The following is a 21,942-nucleotide window of genomic DNA, read 5'->3' as shown; positions in this document are numbered from 1 at the left end:
ATTTCCTCCACATCCTCAATCATCTTACATAAGTCTAATATTTCCTGCCAGTTCTGTAGCTGTTAATCTTGTACTTTGCTGCTAGAAATGTAGTCATATTCTCCAGAATTCCCTTATTATGGGTGACCTGCTCTGGCCATTAGTGGGGCATCTCCCACCCCTGTCTTTCTGACACTCACTGTTTGTGATATTTCTCAATTGTATCCCGGTACAAGGGCAAGGCTTTGTACATGTACTCTAAGGGTGCCTCCCATTCCATTGCACCGATGTATGCGCTCTTAAGCGTCACTATGCTTCTGATTGCGCTGTGCATACTACAAATGTCACAACCAAAAAATCTATTTGCCGTTTTCTCTTCCCAGTTACTTTTCCTCCCCTCCCATTTACACGCACCCACATTCACACTCCATGCACGCAAAACAAGACACTATATTAACAACGTCCCTCCTTGGGCTTCTACCTTACACAAAAAGTCATAAAACACTAAAACAATAAGCTAAAATAAGCGAAAATAACCACTACTATTTCCAAGCCCACAAATTATGTGGGCCCCTATTTGATTCCTTTTTCCTACGTAACACAATATAAGTAGTATCACCTTCCACCCTCACTCAGGGACACTCCCTAACACTCCTGTTTTCCTTTTCATAATGTTCTCCTTAAAATAAATCCATAATAATAAAAGCAAAAAATCACACCCATACCATATAAACAACCTTGTTCTCCACTCACTCGCAAACCACACTCTTCCATGTATACTTGTCCCCTACTAGATATTACTTGCAAGGTTATAATCACATATGCATGTTCACCCAAACTCTTCCATCACGGGATTTGAAAAATGGCCTGCACTCTCCCCGGAGCCGCGTACTGATCCAAAGAGCAGACAAGAATTCTGCAAAGATGACTCCTGCACACCTCTGGGACTGATGCGTCTAGGATGGGTCACTGCAGATGGGTGCGGCTCCTTCAGATAAGTGGGCTGGAATTCTCTGTCAGTGCAGAGATCACAGGGATCACATCTGGATCACCAAAGGAAGGCACAACCCTGCACGCTCAAACCAGAAAAAATACAGCCCTTTAGGGAAAAAGGCCCAAGCCACACTTGAAAGGATAACAAATATTTATTTTGTACAAAATAAAAGTGCATCAGCAAAGAGCTACCGCCGAAGAGTTCCGTAGGCACGTGCAGCACATTATAAGCACAAAAGAAGTCACTAATGATGTCATGACATATGATACAATTCTACAATAGGGATTGGTGGTGCCATATACATGTAGGGCCTGCTCCACATGGGATCCCAGGGCATTGGTCTGTCTTTATCTGTCCATCCCCTTCTACGTGGGCGCTGCTGGGCTTGTCATCCGAGGTGAAGTTGGCCTAACAATTAATTGGCTACTAAAACAAGCAGCTGGAAGAAACAGGGATGGGCTCATGAGGAGAGCCAAGGTCACACTTACTCACATGCTTCACTCGCTCTCAGACAGATTAGCAACTCCCAAGGCCCTCCATCTTTGTTTTTGGCAATAATTTGGTGCCATCCTGCACCTCGCAGCACAAATTTTGTGACCCAGTTGTGAAGGCACGATAAACTTGTCTTCTAATCTTAGTAATCGATCGAGGGATATAAATGTTTTATGGTTAGTGGTCTGGGTTTGGATGGTCTTGTGGCATGCAGGGTTCTCATGATAAAAGCATTAAAAAAGTTGTATTTCTTGTGGTGTATCATTGGGGGCAGGAGGACCTTGCTATCTGTCCCATAGGATGGTACTGTCAAGAGGCACCCTGCTCCCTTCTCCTGACCTTGCAGGGCTCATTGTTCCCAGTGCGCGAGGGCCTTCAAATCTTAGAACAATGGAGAATGTTTTAGAATCTGTTACACCTGGCTGGGTGGCTATGGTGTTCGCACTCATGCAATGGATCTAATACTAACACACAAAATGTTGTTTGCCACACTTGGGTCTAAATTATAAGATGGCTGCCACTCACCAAGATGGTGCTTGCACCCAAATCTACTATAGCATGTAATGCATGCATTAAGGTGATTGTGCACCCTCCTCTATATGCAAACTCCTCCACCCTGCTCCCTGGAGGTGCTCGCTTAGCATTTAATTCTCATTTCATTCTCATTCGGTATCACCTTGGTGGGTGGGAAGACCCCCTCTCCTTGCCAACAGTATATTTCAAAGAGGTCATTTTACCAGAATTTAGGAAGAACTTCACAGTTGTCTGTTGAGCAAGAACATCTTCAGAAGAAAGAGACTGTTAGTAAGAGTAAGACGAAGCAGGAGATGCTTTAAAAATAACATGGGATAAAAAGTAGCTGTGACTATATTTTTACTTTCCAGATGGGACAAAGGGTGAAAGAGAGAAAAACGGCCTGAAAGATATCATAAAATTGTTATTAGCAGCCCTGATCGAAATCACAGAATGAACATTGTCATCCATATTCATGAGACATTTACAAGGGTTCATGCACTAGACATGGAATGCAGGGCAATTAAAACAACTGAGGGTTTTAAATTATGCTTAAGAACACAAACTGAATAGTCAGATGTATATGAGACATCACAAAAAGATTTATTTCATACTGAGTATGGCCTCTATGCAATGTAAGCAATTTGACATTGGTAGAATGGTTGTACCTGCAGCCAAATTGAGTTCTTCCCTTGAAGAAAATCTCAGTTTACTAGGCAGCAAAAGACCTAGCATGAGGAGTAACAACCGAATAGAAGTGAGAGTTTATCAACAGGAATAATGTATTTTTGATAAAGGAGGGCCAAGCAATTGGCATTACCATTGGAATAGCAAGAGAAATTACGAAGGGAAGGGCGACAAAATACTAGCTGAATGGGACACATTCAACAGATTTCTCAAGAAGTGTTTAGGAACTTCATATTCAGTGATGGTTGATCTAGCAGAAGGATTTACAGATAAAACATTTGCAAAAAAAGATAAACCGGTCCACAATTGAAGGGAATAAAAACAGCAAATAGAAGGAGAAATAGCCAAATATAACATTTTACCCAAATGAATATGTTGGAGAAGACACAAATGAAGTTACAATTATCAATCGGGGCTGGCGCAGCCAATCAGGTTCCTGGGTTTACAGGATGATACTCTTCTTCTCACCCTGCGTTTCATGAAAACAGATCACTGCTTCTCCCACCCTGCCTCTCACTGTAATCTTCTCTCTTAACTGATAGTGGCTGCAGCACTGCCCGCTGCCCCCACAGCTTCCTTCCATCTTACTTTGCCAGCCACCATGAAAATGATAGAGTGGCTCTGTATGGACCCCCACCTTCCACATGCATGGTAGCCACCTTGTCACAGTAGTTTCATACATTGAATGGGACACAGCGTGCGTCCCCATCTTTGAATGAAAATACTTTTTTAAAACCTCAGATTTCTGCTTTGGTAACCTGGGGTGCAAATAGTGTTAACTACACTACCCATTCTTGAAGAAGTACTGGGGGTTATGACCTGGTTCTCTAATTAAATACCCTCACTTTGCTTGGGTCTTTAACTCGGGCTTGCGGGCTGTTTCCACCGGTATAGCCCATGGAACAGGTAGTTAATGCTACATTAGTAAAAGAATTCAAAGAAAAATGCAGCATTTATTCTTTTAAATTGCATTATAGTATCCTGAAATCACCCAGGTAACTATTAATTAACTCAGGAGACGCATATTTACTACATTAAGCAATGAGATAATCAATTAGCAGGATTTAACAGGAGGATGATGTAGAGCGATTTAAAGCAATTTGTGAAGGTCAGACACGAAGGAGTTAAGAAATACCCATTTATAATGAAGAGTTTTTGTGGCCAATTCATCCCCTAGATGCTTTGCCCCACATCCAGGACATCGTAAGCATCCCAATTCCCATTGCATGAACCTCTTTGTACCACGTGCCAAGGCATCTAGAACGGTATCACTTACAGCAGTAGAAAGACGTTTCTCCAGTGGACCCACACACAACATTAGACAACCCCTCCTTCCCAACAAAACATTGGTTCAGAGCCCCATCTTCCACAACAACTGATTGGTGTTATTTCAATCCAGTCTCCAAATTAACTTGTACAAGCTATCGGTGAGACCCCATCTACATTTAATAATATTCAAATGTACCTATGATGACATGTTTGGATTTATAATGCAAAAGATTCTAGGTTGAGTGGGCACAGCCTAAAAGATGATTTTCTTAAAGTATTATCTGAATTATGTTTCTAGACTGGAAGTATGAATAGGTCCTGTAGCCAGAATGACCCCACTTGCATTCTTCATTTATGTACAATTTTTTAGGTAATTCTCAGGTGATTTCTGAGATATAAGTCATGCTCCTACAAGTTAGCGAACATTAATAGCCAGTTAAAATAGGTTTCTCACTGATCTGAAAATGTTCCAAATTTGAGAGTTGGTGAACGGGGGGATGATAAACTTAGGAATATGGGTAACAAATTTCATATTCATAACTGTTATGCGTTTTACAGAAAAGGCAGACAATTGCCACATGGCCATGCAACATGTTGCAGACCTGTCTGTTGTCTTATTTAATTCCCCATGATTAGCTGAATCAGAAAATATGTATATTATGGCAGTTATTAGTAAAATTGTGATGGTTTGATACAGAACTAGTTTTTGACCAAATTTGACATGAGAACAAATGGGGCTTGTAAATTAAGCTGCCATATGTCTGCTCCAGACTCTTAAAGAAATCTGTAAAGAGGGTCTGGAGTGGGGAGGAGAGAGAAGGTTAACTGTTCAATCCAAGTTGTGAGAACTCTGGCAGGGTTCTTCCCCAAGTTTGTAAAATTGGTGGTGTCATTGCTGCTATATATGGGGAATACACTAGGAGGAAGACACAAGGTGGCAGAAATTTACCATGAAAAGAGTGTGGCTGCAATTTACCATCTGACAGCTGTAAGGGAACACCAGAGGAGATTTCTAAGAGTGCATCTGGGTGGAGATGTCTGTTTGTAGGAAGGCCTAAAAGCTGACGTGGTCCAATGGTGAAGAGCGGGAGACCATCCTTGAGAGTGGAGTGACCAAACCCCTGCCCTATCTTTCCAGAGGGACCTGACATGCAACTGGCTGTCCTAAACTTTAAACAGAGGCTTTCTATGTAAGTAGAACTGATCCCTGGGAAACGAAAAGGTGAGGGTGTCTGCTTGCCTTAAATCCTTTCTCTCTATAGTAGGCAGTGGGTAGGGGAGTAATTGTGTAGATCCTTAGCTTACTTAACTATAAAGGTTAAATTAATTAATTCCCTATTTGGTGGGACACTCTGGGGTGATTTTTGTTAAAATTTGAAATTAACAAAGCTCACTTCCCTGTGTGTGCTGAAAAACTATAGCCTATAATTTAATTGGGTAATCCTTGATGTCCCCTTAACCCTGACTTCTTTAAGGAAGAGGGGTGTCTTTGTTCTTAAATCAGTCAATTTTTTGTCCAACTTTGGCCGATAAGAGGCTTTTCAGTGTATGTGGTTCGTAATCCTATATTCCACACATCATTCAAATTTTTCTGTCCGTCTTGCCCAACACAGACCACAGTGGGGGGGGGGGGTTGGCTGAAAAACAAACCGTTAAATCAACCTGTGTTTATTTTTAACCCAAAGTATGGGTGAAAGCACAATGGCCATATGCATTTGTACCAATCTTGAACCTCTACTGCTGACCTTTTAAGCCTGTGGGAAAATCAAAATTGCACAACCTTACATTTATAATTGTTTTGGTTATTGAGCCGTTTAATTATTTTTTGATGTGAAATGTGTAGAAAGTTAAGAATTGCGATTTGTGTTTTTTTAACTAATTTGTATAATTGATTTGTGTAACAAGAAGTTAATGGGGAGCCACAAAGAAGACGGTGCGTGTAGTTCAGTATGATTTCTATTACTTTTAATTTAAATAAATACAAATATATTTCCTATGCACCGGCCTAATTCTTGGCTCATTGTTAGCTCAGGGGGATCCAAGGGGCATGATATGTGTCTGAAGTAAGGCTGAATAAAATAATCCGTTAAACAGTTTTTTGCATCACAGCTTGAGTGGGAAGGGAAGGAACTCTGGGGGCAATTCATAGAATTTAGCACAGAAGCAGTGCACGTGGGCAGCGGAGAGAGGGAGCGTGCGCCAGATGCGTGCGCCAGAACCCATTTTCACTCACAGTGTATTCATGGATACTTGCATCCATAACCAGCCGTGGTGCAGAGTGGCACAGCGACCCTGCAGCAGTGCCATTTACGCCCCAACCCTGCCCCGTGCACCAAAAACATCGCACAAATCACCTACATGGCTCAAAGGCCAGTGGACCAGCATACAGTCCCCCAACCACGAAAAGGTGCTAAAAATGCCACTCAGCCCTCACGTGCCAGTGAAATTGCATGTAAAACTCCCCACATACCCCTGGAATACGTGTACCCTGCTCGTGCCAGTGAAATCGCGTGTAAAACTCCCCGCGCACCCCTGGAAAATGCGTACCCCGCTAGCGCCAGCAAAATTGCGTGTAAAACTCCCTGCACACCCCACGGATTACGCGTACCCCACTCGCGTCAGCGAAATCGCATGTAAAAATCCCTGCGCACCCCTGGAATACGCGTACCCCGCTCACGCCAGTGAAAACATGTGTAAAACTCCCCGTGCATCCCTGGAATATGTGTAGCCCGCTGGCGCTAGCAACGTTGCATGTAAAACTCCCCACGCACCCCTGGAATACGCATACCCCACGCGCGCCAGCAAAATCGCATGTAAAACTCCCTGCTCACCCCTGGAACACGCATATCCCCCTCTTGCCAGAGAAATCATATGTAAAACTCCCTGTACACCTCTGGAATACACGTACCACACTCGTACCAGCGAAATCACATGTAAAACTGCCCACACACACCTGGAATACACGTACCCCCCTCACGCCAGCAAAATTGTCTGTAAAACTCCCTGTGCACCCCTCAGATTACGCATACCCCACTCATGCCAGCGAAATCGCTTGTAAAATTCCCTGTGCACCCCTCAGATTATGCATACCCCACTCGCGCCAGGAAATCGCGTGTACTTCTCACTCCTGTACCCCTAGATTCATGCAGCAGTGTGGTGAGAAGCCATATGCACCCCCTGCAGCCAGACCATGCCACAGGGGTCCACCCTACACCCTTCCCCATGGCCTGCAGGCAGCCCATCCCCCCTCCCCATGCCCCGGAGGCAGCCCATCCACCCTGACCATGCCCCGCAGGCAGCCCATCCACCCTCCCCATGCCCTGCAGGCAGCCCATCCACCCTGACCATGCCCCGCAAGCAGCCAATCCACCCTGACTATGCCTTGCAGGCAGCCCATCCACCCTCCCCGTGCCCCGCAGGCAGCCCATGCACCCTGACCATGCCCTGCAGGCAGGCCACATGGCACCATGCACTTGGGAGCCCCGAGTCATGTACCCCCACGGTTGTATACAAATTGTTCGTTTTACAACTGTTCGAATTACAATTGACCTTTTCACAATTGACCGAATTGTGAAGGTCAATTGTAACATATATGTGGGGGGAAACCCCCCCACAACCCCCCACCCAACGCCAAACCCCCCAAAACCCCAATATATATATCAATGACATTTGTGATGTCATCTTTGATGTCCTGGGTGTTAGTGTTAGCAGTGCACAGTGGCGCGAGTTATGGTTGCTTATGTTACCATAACTGCCGAATTTCAGGGGTTTTTCGGTTTTACTTTGAACCATAACGTCCCTTTAACAAAGTTTTTTCACTGAATTTCATAGGTTTTTAGTAGCGCAACTTAACCATACGTCCCTTTAACAATGTTTTTTTACTGAATTTCATAGGTTTTTAGTAGCGCAACTTAACCATAACGTCCCTTTAACAAAGTTTTTTCACTGAATTTCATAGGTTTTTAGTAGCACAACTTAACCATAATATCCCTGACTTCATATACATGTAACATAGAACATACTAACCCCCTCGTAGTGATTTTCATGTCCACGGACTACCGCCATGTCCGCGGACATATCGGAAATCTGAGCGTGGTGAATGTAAATTTAAATAGTGTGCCCCATTTCCCCTTTGAAGTTGGCTCTGAAAAGAGCCGTTTTTTGTAGTTTTTTTTACAGATGCTTGACAGACAGCTGTTATTTTGTATTTTTTTTCTTGTTTTTTTTTCTTACTTTACTCCTAAAATCTTCACATAACCTTCTCCAAAGCAACCCTTACATTCCAAAACAGAAAGGCATTTCCCGTAAAAGATAAAGAAATGCCATCTTCTTTAAAATTAACAGCATTACTGGCATCAATATTCTCATAATTACAGAAGAACATACCAGCTCTAAGCAGGAAGGCACACATGCCTCGGTTGATGACACACCTAGCAATGTTTTGCTGAGGACAAAAAACTGAACTATTGTCCCATATTGCCCTAGATAGTAATCCAGAAAAAATTACTTTTGCATTTGGAAGGATCTTCATTACGGCTTGAACCAAGCGTTCCAAATCAGCCAACAAAGTAGGGGCACTGACGTTGCCCAAATGGAAAGCACCATAGTGCAAAACTACCACATGCAGACTGTTCATCGTGGCCATATCCTCACAAACTTCTGCAATCAGGCACAGTGCTCCACACCACCTCCACTCCTTTCACATCAAAGTTCTTTGCAATTTGCCTGCATTGAGCATACTGCTGTAAACTATGCACAAACATATCTCCGAGCACCAACACCCTGACTTTCTCCACTTCTGCCATCTTCACTACACACAGTCTCTTTCAACACAAATCCACAACCTCGACATCTGATTGGATCTGTACAGTCTTCTTTCCATGTTAGAATTCCTGGAAAAACCCAGATGTAGTACGCCCTGTCCACGAACAGCCACGGTGTCCGCGGACGGCGTCCACTTTACTCTCTGTGCCATTCCCTCATTGCATACAGCTAAGCAGTCACACAATACGAATAACGTCCTCAGAACACCCCCATTTTGTGAATTTTCGAACATTTCAGGACAATTATCATTTCATTATTCAACATATTAACATTACAAATATTATACTTTCATCTTGTACTCTGCACACAATGCTATGTTTCTCCATTAGTAGCTCAGTATACTAGATAGAATCCCATAATACAATGCTATTTATATCAATGCATCGTTCAAAGCACTAATAACGGTATGATATTTATTGCAATATCCTTGACACTTTTTTCGCAACATTATAATAAAAATCCCTAGTACACAAATTCCATGAAAACTACATACACATGTGATGTCATCAATGATTTCATCAATGACATTTGCGATGTCATTTTTGATGTCCTGGGTGTTAGTCTTAGCAGTGCACGGTGGTGGCGCGAGTTATTTTTCATAGCTCACCATAACTTGCGTTTTTCAGGGGTCTTTAGGCTGTACTTAGAACCATAACGTCCCTTAAACAAACTTTTTTTAATATCACGCAAACAATATACAAACATGGCGTGCAAAAACCAACTTCTCACAGATGGCTTTACACAGAATGTTGCAAAGTAAGAATTTATGCTCGTTCACAGTGAAGGTCAGCTGCTTCCATTTTTTTTTCGGGCCGCGGAGAGGCTCACGAAGCGGACTATAAGGTTGTATTGTGTTTTGACCTTGACAGACAGAGATTGTGATGAAAGACTTCTCTTGAAGGAGTGTTGCTAAAACGTAAGAGAAGATAAGGATGAAATTTCTGAAACGAAACCACTTTTATATATTATATCACTATGCGAAGGATCGTTCGCACACGAGGAGTCGTAATTTGGGACTGCACTACTCGTAGACAATGGAAATTGCAATTGTACTGTAAGTAACCCTTTAGATTATTTTATACCAAATATAATTACAATAGCGTAGCATTAAAGACCGCTCAAGTTGAACTTGTTTGTTGAAAGTGGCATAATGTTTTCTACCGCGCACTATCACCTCCGAATTGATCCCCTGTCATTTAGAGGGCTCTGAAAAAGGCAGACGACACAGGGTGGGTTATTAGAAATAATTTAACCGGTCTATAGGCGGTCAAGCGCTCTACTCGCTGTGCCACTTCACTGTAGCCTGTCAAGTGGCACAGCGAGTACAACGCTCGCTTTGACATCCGTGCACACCTTGCTAACGCAAGTTCGAATCCCGGCAAGGCCAAACTCAGCCTTTCATCCTTCCGTGGTCGATAAATGAGCACCACACACCGTGGTTAATAATAAGCACCGCTTAGATACCTCACGGTTCTTAGCGCTATATGAATGGGAAAATATTATTATTTTATTATTAACATACTCTGTTGCACTATCTTCGATAGCAAATAGTTTCACGCCCTAATAAATAAAATGATGATTTTTAATGAAGATCGGCTGGTGAGACTAATTTATGTTTTTTAAAACAGGTATGTGGCCCCATTTTGCCTATGTCACGATTTACAGACTCCAGCGGATGGGGTCTTCAACTGCCAGGTGCAGGTCCAAATATGCAACTTCATGACCCTCACCATTTTATGGGACAATCGCCAAGGACCAATATGCCCTTACGCAGTACTAGCGGCTACAAACAACATACCAACCAATAGGGTGGTCTAATGGCTCGTTGTTGGAGCAACCTTCCGATTATCAGAGCGACCATTTACTGCTTTTATCATAAACCAACAGCCTATCTACTGCAAAGGAACAACGCGTGGCTCAAAATAAACTTTTGCTGATCGATAGCAGAGACAATAGCAAATCTCTGAATATTCACTAAACATTTCATGTGAAATAAATGTACTTTACCAAATGTACAATCCTGCTGTTTACTTTTAAACCACAGTTTCATATTCCGAATTGTGGCGCACTGAGTTGTAAGCTGATCTAACACCCTCTGTACCGCAAAGGAACATCGCGTGCCTCAACATGAACTTTAAAATAAAATACGGACAGCGTCCTGAGGACACCCCCAGTTTGTGTATTTAGGAACAATTAAGTACACCGCGAGTGTTCATAGCTCATTTTTACCTTCCTTGCGAACAAAAATGACACATACTCCGTCCTCTAAACACCCCACCATTTAGTTAATTTACAAAATGTCAGAACAGCCGTGTTATGCGCGAACGCAACAAAAACGTCTAGCACATAAAAAAACAAAACATTGAACCTCATACTACCCCACCCTCCCCAAACACTCTTACATACCAACACACGGCACTAAATACAATTTTTTATACACGTTTCACCGCGCTGTACGCGATCGACGGCGAATACAAGATGGTGGGCGCCACAGAAAATCTGACGCGCTCCACGCCCCTCGCCATCCAATCAGCAAACACGTTGCATGTCCGCGGACATGACGCAAGGCCATGGGCCAATCGGGGTGCTGTCTACGGAGCGAACAGGGAAGTCCGTCCGCGAAGCGAACACAGATATCACTAATTTTTTTGCCTTACGTTTTGGTCATTTTATAAAAAACTACTGGACGGATTTACACCAAATTTGCAAAAGCACGCTTTCGGGACCAAGCCCCCGCTCCTGCCACAAATTTGGTGTAAATCTGTCAAGCGGTTTGGCCTGTGGCCGTGCGCAAAGTTTTTTCCCATTCAGTCTATGGGGAAAAAAAAGTTTTGGGATCCCCCTATAACATTGCCCCCCCGGACGAATCCTCACCAAACTTTGCAAAAGAATTCAGAGTGACCCATATACTTTTTTTGCAAAGTTTGGTGAGGATCCGTCCAGGGAGAGCGAAGTTATAAGCCGCCCAAAAAGTGCTCTTCCTATGGAAACAGCAACTTAACCATAACTACATGGCCACTACGGTCAATTGTGAAAAGGTCAATTGTGACCCTTTAAATTCGGTCAATTGTTCATTCGAATCCATGCATCCATGGCGTTTACCAGTCATTCACACACTACTCAGACACACAGACATGTACACCATGCATGTCCATGACATCAGCACCCATCTCTCACACCCCAAACATGTCCAAGTACAGAAGCAGGCATGCATGCATGTGTGCATTCTGCATGCTGCTGTGCATGATGCATTGTAATACATACACCATCCATGTGGGTAACGCCTGACTGGACTCATGTCTCTGCACACACACATCCATACATGACCCATGTCACACATACAGCCAAGAAGCTAACTACATCACACTGCAACATGCACTGTTTTAAACGGGAATGCATGGGCACTTACTGCTCGACTCCAGACGGGCCTGCATCCTGAGGATCTGGTGGTGCGCATTCACCCAGTACTGGGCAAATGTGCTCCAGGACCCTCATCTGCTGGGTGATAAGGTGGCCCCGGCATCCCACTGCCTCCGCTGCGCTCAAGAGGTGCTGGGCCTTCTTGAGGGTCCTGGACTTGTAGTCCTCCCAGAGCTTCTGGACGTGTTTGATGTCATGGGCTACCACCCCCTCAGCAATGATGGCACCCACAATGTCCGTCCAGATCCTCTTCCGTCCTTCCTTGACGGCGCGAAATGGTGTGAAGAAGGCATGCTGATGCCCCAGAACGTTCTCCACCAGGATGCCAGAATTCATTTGCACTGAAGCTGGCAGCCCTCTGCCTCTCTACTGGGGGGTTGCCACTGGTGACGGATGGTGTTGCGTCGGACATGGCAACCCCCTGAGGCAGGTGTGGGTGGGCAACTGGGTCCTGGGGCTGGGCTGTGGAGTGATGGAACACCAGTCGGGAGTCTTCTGTTCCAGCAGGGGTGGTCACAGCAACTGGACACCTGCGGATGGCTGATGTGCAGGCACCAAATGGCAGGGCACTGTTGGCAGCAGGCAGGCAGGCAGCAGCGGATGGCTTTTAGGAGGCTCCCCAGGGCTCTGGGCGGCAGGAAAATGGCCTTCTGTGCAGGAGTGTGGTCTTCCATGTGTTGTCGCGTGGCCAGCTTGATGCAGAGTGAATTGCCACATGAAAAAACAGCATGTCAGCGTGTAATTCGAGGAAAGAGCCTTAGCACATAAGCGCGTAAGTGATGTGATGTGCGCGGGCGTTTCCCTCTGCACATGTTAATGGTCTGTGTGGGTTTGCAGCGCGCTCTACCTGCATTCAGTGGAGACCAACGTGTGTGTTTTTCCTGCTTTGGGGTTCACACACGATTACTTCACAGCGGTTACAGTGCCTATACGTATTTCTTTTACAGGCAAGGCAGACAGTGAGTCGCGCGGCTATCACACGCTATTTTTCCCACTGCGGGTGCCCCTGTTTGTCGCTTACCCCATTTATTGAGGTCAGAGTAGGCCGCGTGTTAATCGCTTACACTTTTTTGTGTTCCTGGGTGCCACAGCGTACTGTTTGAGATTTTTTAACACGCACGTGGGCTACAGGGGTTGCGTATATGTTTTTCTTTTATTTTGGTGTGTCTGAGCATTGTGTGACTGTCATTTATCCCCAGGGTCCACAGGCAAACTTGCAGGAGCACAGGGGTGCGTCTACCATCATGTACCCTGGCCCCTTCACCCCAACTGACCAGGAGAATTGTTCAGTGCAGCTCCCATTGCCATTAGTACATCTGTGCCATGGTTGGGAGGCCACCAAAAGTTAAAGGGGGCTGAGCTGGGCCTCCTGCCAGTGTTGGGAGTGGTCGGGCACGTGGCCGGGTGACCAGTGAGTACGTGGAGTCCAGGGTGGCCAAAGTGGCCGTAGAGCGGGAAGAGGCAGCGGTGCACCACAGGGGCAGGATATCCAGCCACGTGCTGGTGCAGCCATGCCACCACCCCATGCCGCTCCAGGTGATGCTGCTGATGTATCCGACCCTGGCACCCTAAAGACCCGACAGTAATTAACATATGCTGACACGGGCCCACTGGCATGTGTTCCTTTTGGTCAGACCCGATTGGTTATTTTTAAGTAGCTAGAGATGCACAAATGTAGCACTTCCGTGAATACATTCTCAGGGTGGTAAGGTTGTGTCAGTTGACTGTCTCTTTGTCATCATCAATTGTCACCTAGTATGTGCCAGGCTTGTGTGCACTCCGCAGGGGTGGGAGTTTAGGTGAAAAGTGTAGCCACAAGCTGGGTCCGGCTGCCTCACCACGTACACTTTCCTCTCCCATGAGCAGCGCCTGTGCATGTGGTTGGGGATGTGGGGGCACCACCATGTCCACTGGTACGCCCCGCCGTGTTGCGACATTGTGCAGGGCACATGCTGCCTCAATCATCCTGCACACTACTGGGGGTGCATATAGTAGCTGGCCGCCAGAGCGGTCAAGGGAGCATAAGCGTGACTTGAGCACTCTGAATGTGTGCTCCACTATGGCCCTGTTTGCAATATGGGCTGTGTTGTATCTTACCTGGGGTGATGTGGTGGGGTTCCGTATTGGTGTCATCATGTGGGTGCTCAGAGGGTAGGCACTGTCCCCTGGGCAGGTGATGATGGTTGTCATTAGTTGGGTTTGTGTATTTGTCTGTGTGTGACATGCATGCTTGTGCACAGGCATTTGTACTCACCTATGCGCCATGTCTCGCCATGCTTCCCAGCTTCCAGGGCCCAGCTCCGGGCGGACATTTTGTATATGAAACTGTCATGGGTGGACCTTGCATAGTTTGCATAGGCAGAGGTGATGATTCCCTTGGCATCGCATACAACCTGCACATTCATGGAATGCCAGTGCTTGCGTTTGCGGTAGATGTTTTTAGTGGCCCTAGGTGGACGTAGGGCCACATGGGTGCAATCTATGGCACCAAGCACTTTGGGGAAGTGTGTCACCCTGTAGAAGTTCCGGACCATGGCCTGCCTTTCTGCAGGAGTTCTGGGTATGTATATGTGCCTGCGGACTGAGGGGCGTGCAGTGATGATTGCCAACACCTGGTGTAGGCAACGTGACTGCGTGGGCTGTGAGATGCCCGCTACTATGGCAGTTGTCTGCTGAAATGACCCAGTGTCCTAAAAATGCAGAACATTGAGCACCTTCTCCAAGGGGCTCAATGCTTGGTGTGATGCTGGAAATGCATCAGAGGGACAGGGCGTCCGTATCCTTGTCCTTTACTGCCTTTTTATCATGTGTTCTGTTGTGTTTTCCAAGCAGGAGTTCATGTGGGACTCCTGGCGGTGCAGCTCTCTCTGTTTTGGTTTGGTGAACATACCCATGGGATACCCATACGGCACCCATTGGTGGGGGTACAACCCTGTGCCCCTAGTGTATGTTTTTGGGCACATGTGGGTGGCCGGCAGAGCAGGGTATGGGCTGGTGGCAGCTCCATGCTGAATTTGACAGGTGCTCTGAGTATCCTCCGATTTTGGGATACCTAGGCCCTGCCATTGGAATCAGTTGATTCCTGATGGAAAATAAGATGGCCCCTGTGGCCTCTTGCTTTCTATTGCCTGTTACCTTGTTTTCCCAAAGTCCTGGGAAGCCCTGACTCTGTCCCTTCCCCCTGACTGGCTGTTGGGTGGAAGTTCCATATATGGTGTTGTTGTGAAGTCCAGTCCAGACTGGCTGGAGCCTTCCCATTGACTGTATGTTGTGGTTACACCCTGTGGGTGGGACCTGGGTGAATGGAGTGTGTGACCAATATGTACTTCTTGTTGTGGCTGTCTGGTTTCTGGTATGAGAGACAAAGACTGAGACAGCCCTGCCTGAAACTGGCCTGAATGCAGTGTGTAGTGTTGAATGGCTGGGTACTTGTCCCAATTCACATTCCTTCTTGTGAGTGTCTGAGAGGGAGGAGGATGGCCTGAATGCACTGTATGCCTGATTGGCTGATTGACTGCATGAATGCCCTTCTGTATGATTGGCTGCTGAGTGCGAGCCAGCAGTGTGGATGAGAGACAGGATAGTATATCTGGGGACCTCTCACCACTGGAAATTGTTCAGAAGCTGTGTATACACTTGAAGAGTAACTGGAACTGCTGATCCTCGACGCCCAGCTGGAAGAAGACTTGCTGTTGCATTTACTTCGACCTGATCTGAAAGCTGCCGAATTCGTCGAAGACTGATCCGAGAGACGACCTGGTAAGGCACCCTCTTCCCATGCTCCAAGGGACCATTGAGCACCGCTAACCTTCGCCAAAGCTCCCTGGAAGTCAGACCCTCGAAAGTCTGCTGACCCGAGACGGGACCACTGAGGAGAACGAAGTGATGCACCCAGGCTTCGCCGCCGTCGAAGTCCATTGCCGTCGACCAGGGTTCGCAGGTTTGTGTAACCGGTGGAGGCCCGTCGAAGTTAGGTTGCCCAGACGCAGGGACCACTTGACGCCGTGCCGCCGACGACCAGAGCTGCCCGCTCCTTTGCCTAAGAACATTTAAATCGAAGGACTCCCTTGTCCGCAATGTCGACCACTTTGTCCCGCCGGAGAAAGTCAAGCCAGCCGACGCGCCGAGAAGAATCCACCGGTGGGTTTCCCGCCACCCAGAGACCACAAAGACTTCAATGACTCGACGCCCTTGCTGGGCCACAGTTCTTCCGAAGCTCTTTGCGGTCCTGAACAATCAATCGCGAGGCGCCCCGCACACCTCATCCTCGCAGGACGTCGCTGACGAGCATCGCCTGGATCGACGTCGTGGACTCAGCACCCTCGAACTTCTCATTGACGTCGTCTATGCCAAGTTCACCTCCTTCGATGCCTCTCGACGATCCGTGGCTCCTGCTTTAAAGGGAGTCACTCAAGAAGGATCAGTCGACGCTTCTTCGAAGAATTCTACTCCACCAGATACATTGGGGGGTAAAAACATTATAGGAGAGAATAAGACTATTGGGCTGGGCTTGTGCTATATCTTTATTTTACAGGTTGCCCAGGTGGGGGGGATCTCCACACAGAACTGTGTCTAGGTAACGGGGCCAGTATTCTGCCAATTGTGTCAACCATCTTGCTTTCCCTCCTATCTCTATTGCTGGCTTCCTTGTTATTGATCTGTGTGACATTCTAACAGTATAGTTGATGCACTTTAATGAGATCTGATAATATTGGTGGTACCACTAAAGAATTGTATATATTTACCATTGTTGATTTCTGAGTACAAAGTGCGTTATTGTGATAGTGTACATACCTTTGAATATTAATTATATAAAGACTGTGTTTTCAGTAATGCAGTGTGTGGACATTCCTTTGTGGGGGTTCGGGGACTACACTGTACTTAAGAACCATTCCGCATCACCTCCTGAGAAGCTAGGCCTTGATTGCTCGTCCATTGCTACCTTATAGAGAATCTTGGCTGGGGTCCTCTGTGCCTTTCCTCTACCATATAGAGAGCAGAGGTACAGACACCCCCCCCGGTATCTTTACACTGGTGGCAGCGGTGGGATGCTTATGGTTTTAAGAATCAGTGTATAAACGTGCCACTTACAAAATATCTGCACTTTATTGAATTAAGGTTTGGTTGTGTACAAAATAACTGCATTACAAGCAATGGAGTCTATTGCAAATGGTAAATTGACTCGGGTGAGCTTAGAGGCTCTCCAGAGTGCTTGTGAAGCCAGGGAGTTAGACTTTGTGGATAAGTCTAGGGCTGAGCTGATAGCTGCCCTGGTGGACTACCAGACTGATGGTGAAACTCTTGATGAGGGGGGGAATGCAACCAATGAGGACTCTGCCCCTGGGGGTTCTACTGAATCTGGTTCTGGGAATGCCACCATTCCTGCTGCCTCTGTTCCGAACCTCAGCACGGCTCTTCAGGGGTAAGCCCTGAAGATTGAACTTTTAAAATTAAAGCTATATTGGGAACAGTTAGCCTTTCAATGCAAAAAGTTGGCAACAGAAGCTGAGTTGAAGAAAGAGGAGTTGGCACAGCAAGTGATACTCAAAGATAGGGACACTGAGCACCAAAGAATCCAGCTAGAGAAAGCTAGAGTGGAGACTTCAGCTAAACCAGTTGAGAGTGGCAGGTCCCCAGCCTCCAAGTTTATGAAAGATTTGGTTGGTGTGTTTGTGGAGGGTTCTGATATCCTCCAATGGATTGAAGCATTTGAAATGGCTTGTGCAATTCATGATGTTGACAAAAGAGATTGGGCTAAGTGTTTGTTAAGCCAAGTGCCTCAGACTGGGTATGACTGTATTCTGAAGCTGAGTGTGGAAGACAGGGGTCAGTATGAGTGTATGAAATCTGATTTGATTGCCAAGTTTGTCAAGACACCTACCCAATAACTTAAAAGGTTCAGGGAATTTGAGAAAAGAGTGAATGTGTCTTGGGTTGAGTGGGTGAGTGCTGCGCACATGAACATGGATTGATGGATTGATGGTTACAAGGTGAAAACTTTTGTTGAATTGTCCCACCTGTTGTTTTTTGAGCATTTTTATGAAGCCTGTTCACCGGAGCTGCGTCAGTATGTTGCTGACCAGAACATTTTGGATCCCTTTAATCTGGCTAGGCTGGCTGACAAGTGGGTCTCCCACCGGGTGTCCCCTAAGGACTCCAGTGGGAAGGATAAGGACAAAGAAAAGGGGGCCTCTCAGAAAGCTGAGGAGTCCCAAAAGCAGTCACAGTCGGGTAAACCTAAACCCTCCTCTCCTAAGACCCAAAAATCTAGTGGGGATAAGTCATCTGTGGGTGGGAATAAGAGTAGTGGTCCACCTGCTGCAAAGCAGGCTCCCAGTGGTTCCAGTACCGTACCCTGCACCCCCGGCACATGTTGGGATTGTGGGGCTCTGGATCACAAGAGGGGTGTAAAGGTAAGGCACTTGGAGTACAGGCTGTCAGCCGGACCTACCCTTATCCCATGTTTATTTATTTATTTATTCAAATTTGTTGAGCGCACATCAGCCCAGAAGCATCGTGGCGCTTGTTACAGACATCTTAGTTACAAAGGAAACTGTAGTTACAAGCAGTACATAAATTACAGAGGAAATATATACAATAGCAAGGCAGTATATTTACATGGCTTCCTGAAGTTTGCTAGTTATTTAGCAAGGAACAAGGTTTTCAGTTTCCTGCGAAAGATGGGAAGTGAGTTTTCCGTTCGGATGTCTGAAGGGAGAGCGTTCCATGTCTGTGCTGCAATGTAGGGAAAACCTAGACCTCCGGCTTTGGCTTTTTTGATGCGTGGGGTGCAGAGTAGGTTAGCGTATTGCGTCCTAGTGGGACGTGTGGAGGAAGGTTTGAGGATGGTATCTGAAAGATAGGGCGGGGCGGAGAGGGAGAGGCATTTGTGAGTGAGGGTGAGGATTTTGAGGGTGATCCGTTCTTTGACTGGGAGCCATTGGGCTGAGATCCTGGCCTGGGTGATGTGCTCTCTTCTTGGGATACTAAGAGCGGCCCGGAGAGCGTTGCTCTGTGTGATTTGTAGTCTATTTATGTTTTTGGCTGATGTGCCTGCTAGGAGAGCATTGCAGTAGTCCAATTTGGCTCCAATGGTTGCCCTCGCTATGGAGAGGCAGTTAGGTTTAGAGAGGTAGGGCTTGATGGCGTTTATAAGTTTGGTGGTGTGTGCGGATGCGGAAGTGATAGCGCTGACTTGTCTAGTCATAGATAGCGAAGAGTCAAGGTATACTCCCAGTGTCTTGACGGCTGTGGACACGGGGATGATGGAGTTGTCAATTGAGAAGTTAGTGTACAGTTTGTCCAGTTTGTCTAAGGTGTTCTGTTGACCTAGTATCAAGATTTCGGTCTTGTCACCATTGAGGCAGAGGCCATTAATTGCCATCCATGCCTTGATGATGGAGTAGATAGTGTGGAGTGCCTTTGCGTCTTCATTGTATGAGCCTGAGAGGGGTAGAAGTACTTGTGTGTCGTCCGCGTAGTTCGTGTAGGTGATGCCGTATGAGTCAAGTTTGTCAAAGAGGGGCTTGGTGAACAAGTTATAGAGTGTGGGTGCAGTGCAGGAACCTTGAGGGACCCCGCAGTGGATTGTCGTGGGTGTGGCGTTAGCGATGTCCGAGAAGACTTTCATGGCCCTGCCTTCGAGGAAGGAAGTGATCCAGGCGGCTGCTTCTTTGGAGAAGTTGGCTGAGTGCGTGAGGTGGGAGGTGAGAATCTTGTGATCAACCAGATCAAACGCGGCTGAGAGATCTAGAAGAAGCAGAAGAGCCGGCTTGCCTTTGTCCATGATTTGGTTGATCTGGCTCTTCAGATCTACCAGGGCTGTTTCTGTGCCATGTCCTTTCCGGAAGCCCGATTGCCTCGTCCTGAGGATGGAGTGGGTTTCCAGAAAGTGTTGGATTTGGCAGTGTGCGGCTTTGTCCAGTAATTTCAGCAAGAATGGCACAGTGGTTATTGGTCTATAGTTGTTGGGTTGTGAGGGGTCAAGAGTCATTTTTTTTAGGAGAGGCCGGACCCAAGCCTCTTTGAGGTTGTCTGGGATGATGCCTGTTTTAAAGGACGCATTGATAAATGCAGTGAGGAGCGGCGCAAGGCAGTCTGCGCAGTCTTTGACTAGTTTAGATGGGCAAATGTCGCCTTTGCATGGGGAGGGTTTGAGGTTTATTAGAAGGTTAATAACTTCTGTTTCAGTGACATCTCTGAACGAGAAGTCAGGTATGGTGGGCTTGGAGGAAGTGGGTGGGGTGTTGGTCGGTTTGGTTCCTGTCTGGTGAGGAAGTGCTTTGCAGTGGTCTTTGATTTTCTTTTGGAGAAGGTCAATTTTGTGAAGCATGGCAGCTTGAATGCTGGTACACCACGCTTCATCTTTGATTATTTCATCTGGAGTATTAGGGGGGGAGATGAGCTCATTAAAGATTGTGAAAATCTCTTTGGAGTGAGACTTGGCATTGGCGATACGAGTGTTGAAGGCGTTGGCTTTGGCATTGGAGATAGCTCTCTTGTATTGGTGGGAGATTAAATTGAATATGTTTTTGGTATTGGTGCAGGGGTCAGATTGCCAGTTTTTTAGTGCTGCTCTTTTGTGGGATCGCATTGAGTGCAGTTCTTCAGTAAACCAGGAGTTGGAGTGTAAGGATTTCTTTTCTTTTTTACATTCAAGTGGTGCTATTTCGTTGATAGCTTTGGTAAGGACATCTTTGTATATGTCTGCTAGGATATTGGGGTCGCTAGCGAATGGGGGGGCTAACACTGGGTTATTGAGGTATGGGCGTAGGTTCTCCTCTGTGAGTTTTTTTGAGCTTCTGACTTGTGCAGCGCTGGCAGGGGTCAGAGTCTTAAGGTGGAGGCCACTGTCCTCCCCTCCTCTACAGGGATCACATTTGGTGCTCCTGTAGAGATTTCCTTAGTGTCCCTTGGGGCCTGGGACCAGTACGCGGAAGTACTGGCGACTATCCCACAGAACACCCGTAGATTTTTTAGAAGTGTCCTCTTGAATGGCCAGCCTTCTACTGGTTTGAGAGACACTGGGGCAAGCATGACAGTGGTGGACAGGACCCTGCTCAAGCCAGAGGACTATGTAGTTGCTCCTCTGAGAACCACCAGGTTAGCTGGTGGACCTCCCAAATTATCGCCTGTAGCCTTAGACACACTTGTAATTGGAGACAAGACAGCAAAGCTTCCTGACCTGGCTCAGGACAATGTCCCTGCTAACATTCTGTTAGGTAATGATCTAGTAGAGTTGGGGTTGATCTCGGATGGTCTTCCCATGACTGCTGCTGCAGTCACTAGGTCACAGGTGACACAGGGTCTGGCTGTGAGTCAGGTACCCGAGCCAAAGGCGCGGCCTAAGGCAAGACGAAGGAAGAAAAAGAAGGCAGCCTCTGTGCCGGGGGCACCTTCTCTTCCTGCTGTTCCTACAGCACCCATTGGGATCCATGCTCCGGACGGGCTGGGTCCAGTGGTAAACCCTGTCTCAACTCCTGTGGGAGAAGTGTCAGAAGACTCTCCTGTGGGAGAGGTTCTCGACCCAGAGGATCATCCCGATCTCCAATGCTTGTTAGCTGAAGGGGGACCCTCCCGGGCAGACTTCTGTAAGGGACAGAGAAAGTGCCACTCTCTCGAGGGTCTGAGGAAACATGCCCTGTCCCAGGCACAAGGGGAAGTGGGTGGGACCTGGGTGAATGGAGTGTGTGACCAATATGCACTTCTTGTTGTGGCTGTCTGGTTTCTGTTATGAGAGACAAAGACTGAGACAGCCCTGCCCG

This window comes from Ambystoma mexicanum, chromosome 6q (genome assembly GCF_040938575.1).
Source record: "Ambystoma mexicanum isolate Mex_15411 chromosome 6q, UKY_AmexF1_1, whole genome shotgun sequence".
Lineage (NCBI taxonomy): Eukaryota > Metazoa > Chordata > Amphibia > Caudata > Ambystomatidae > Ambystoma > Ambystoma mexicanum.
Note: the sequence above shows the minus strand (reverse complement) of the source record.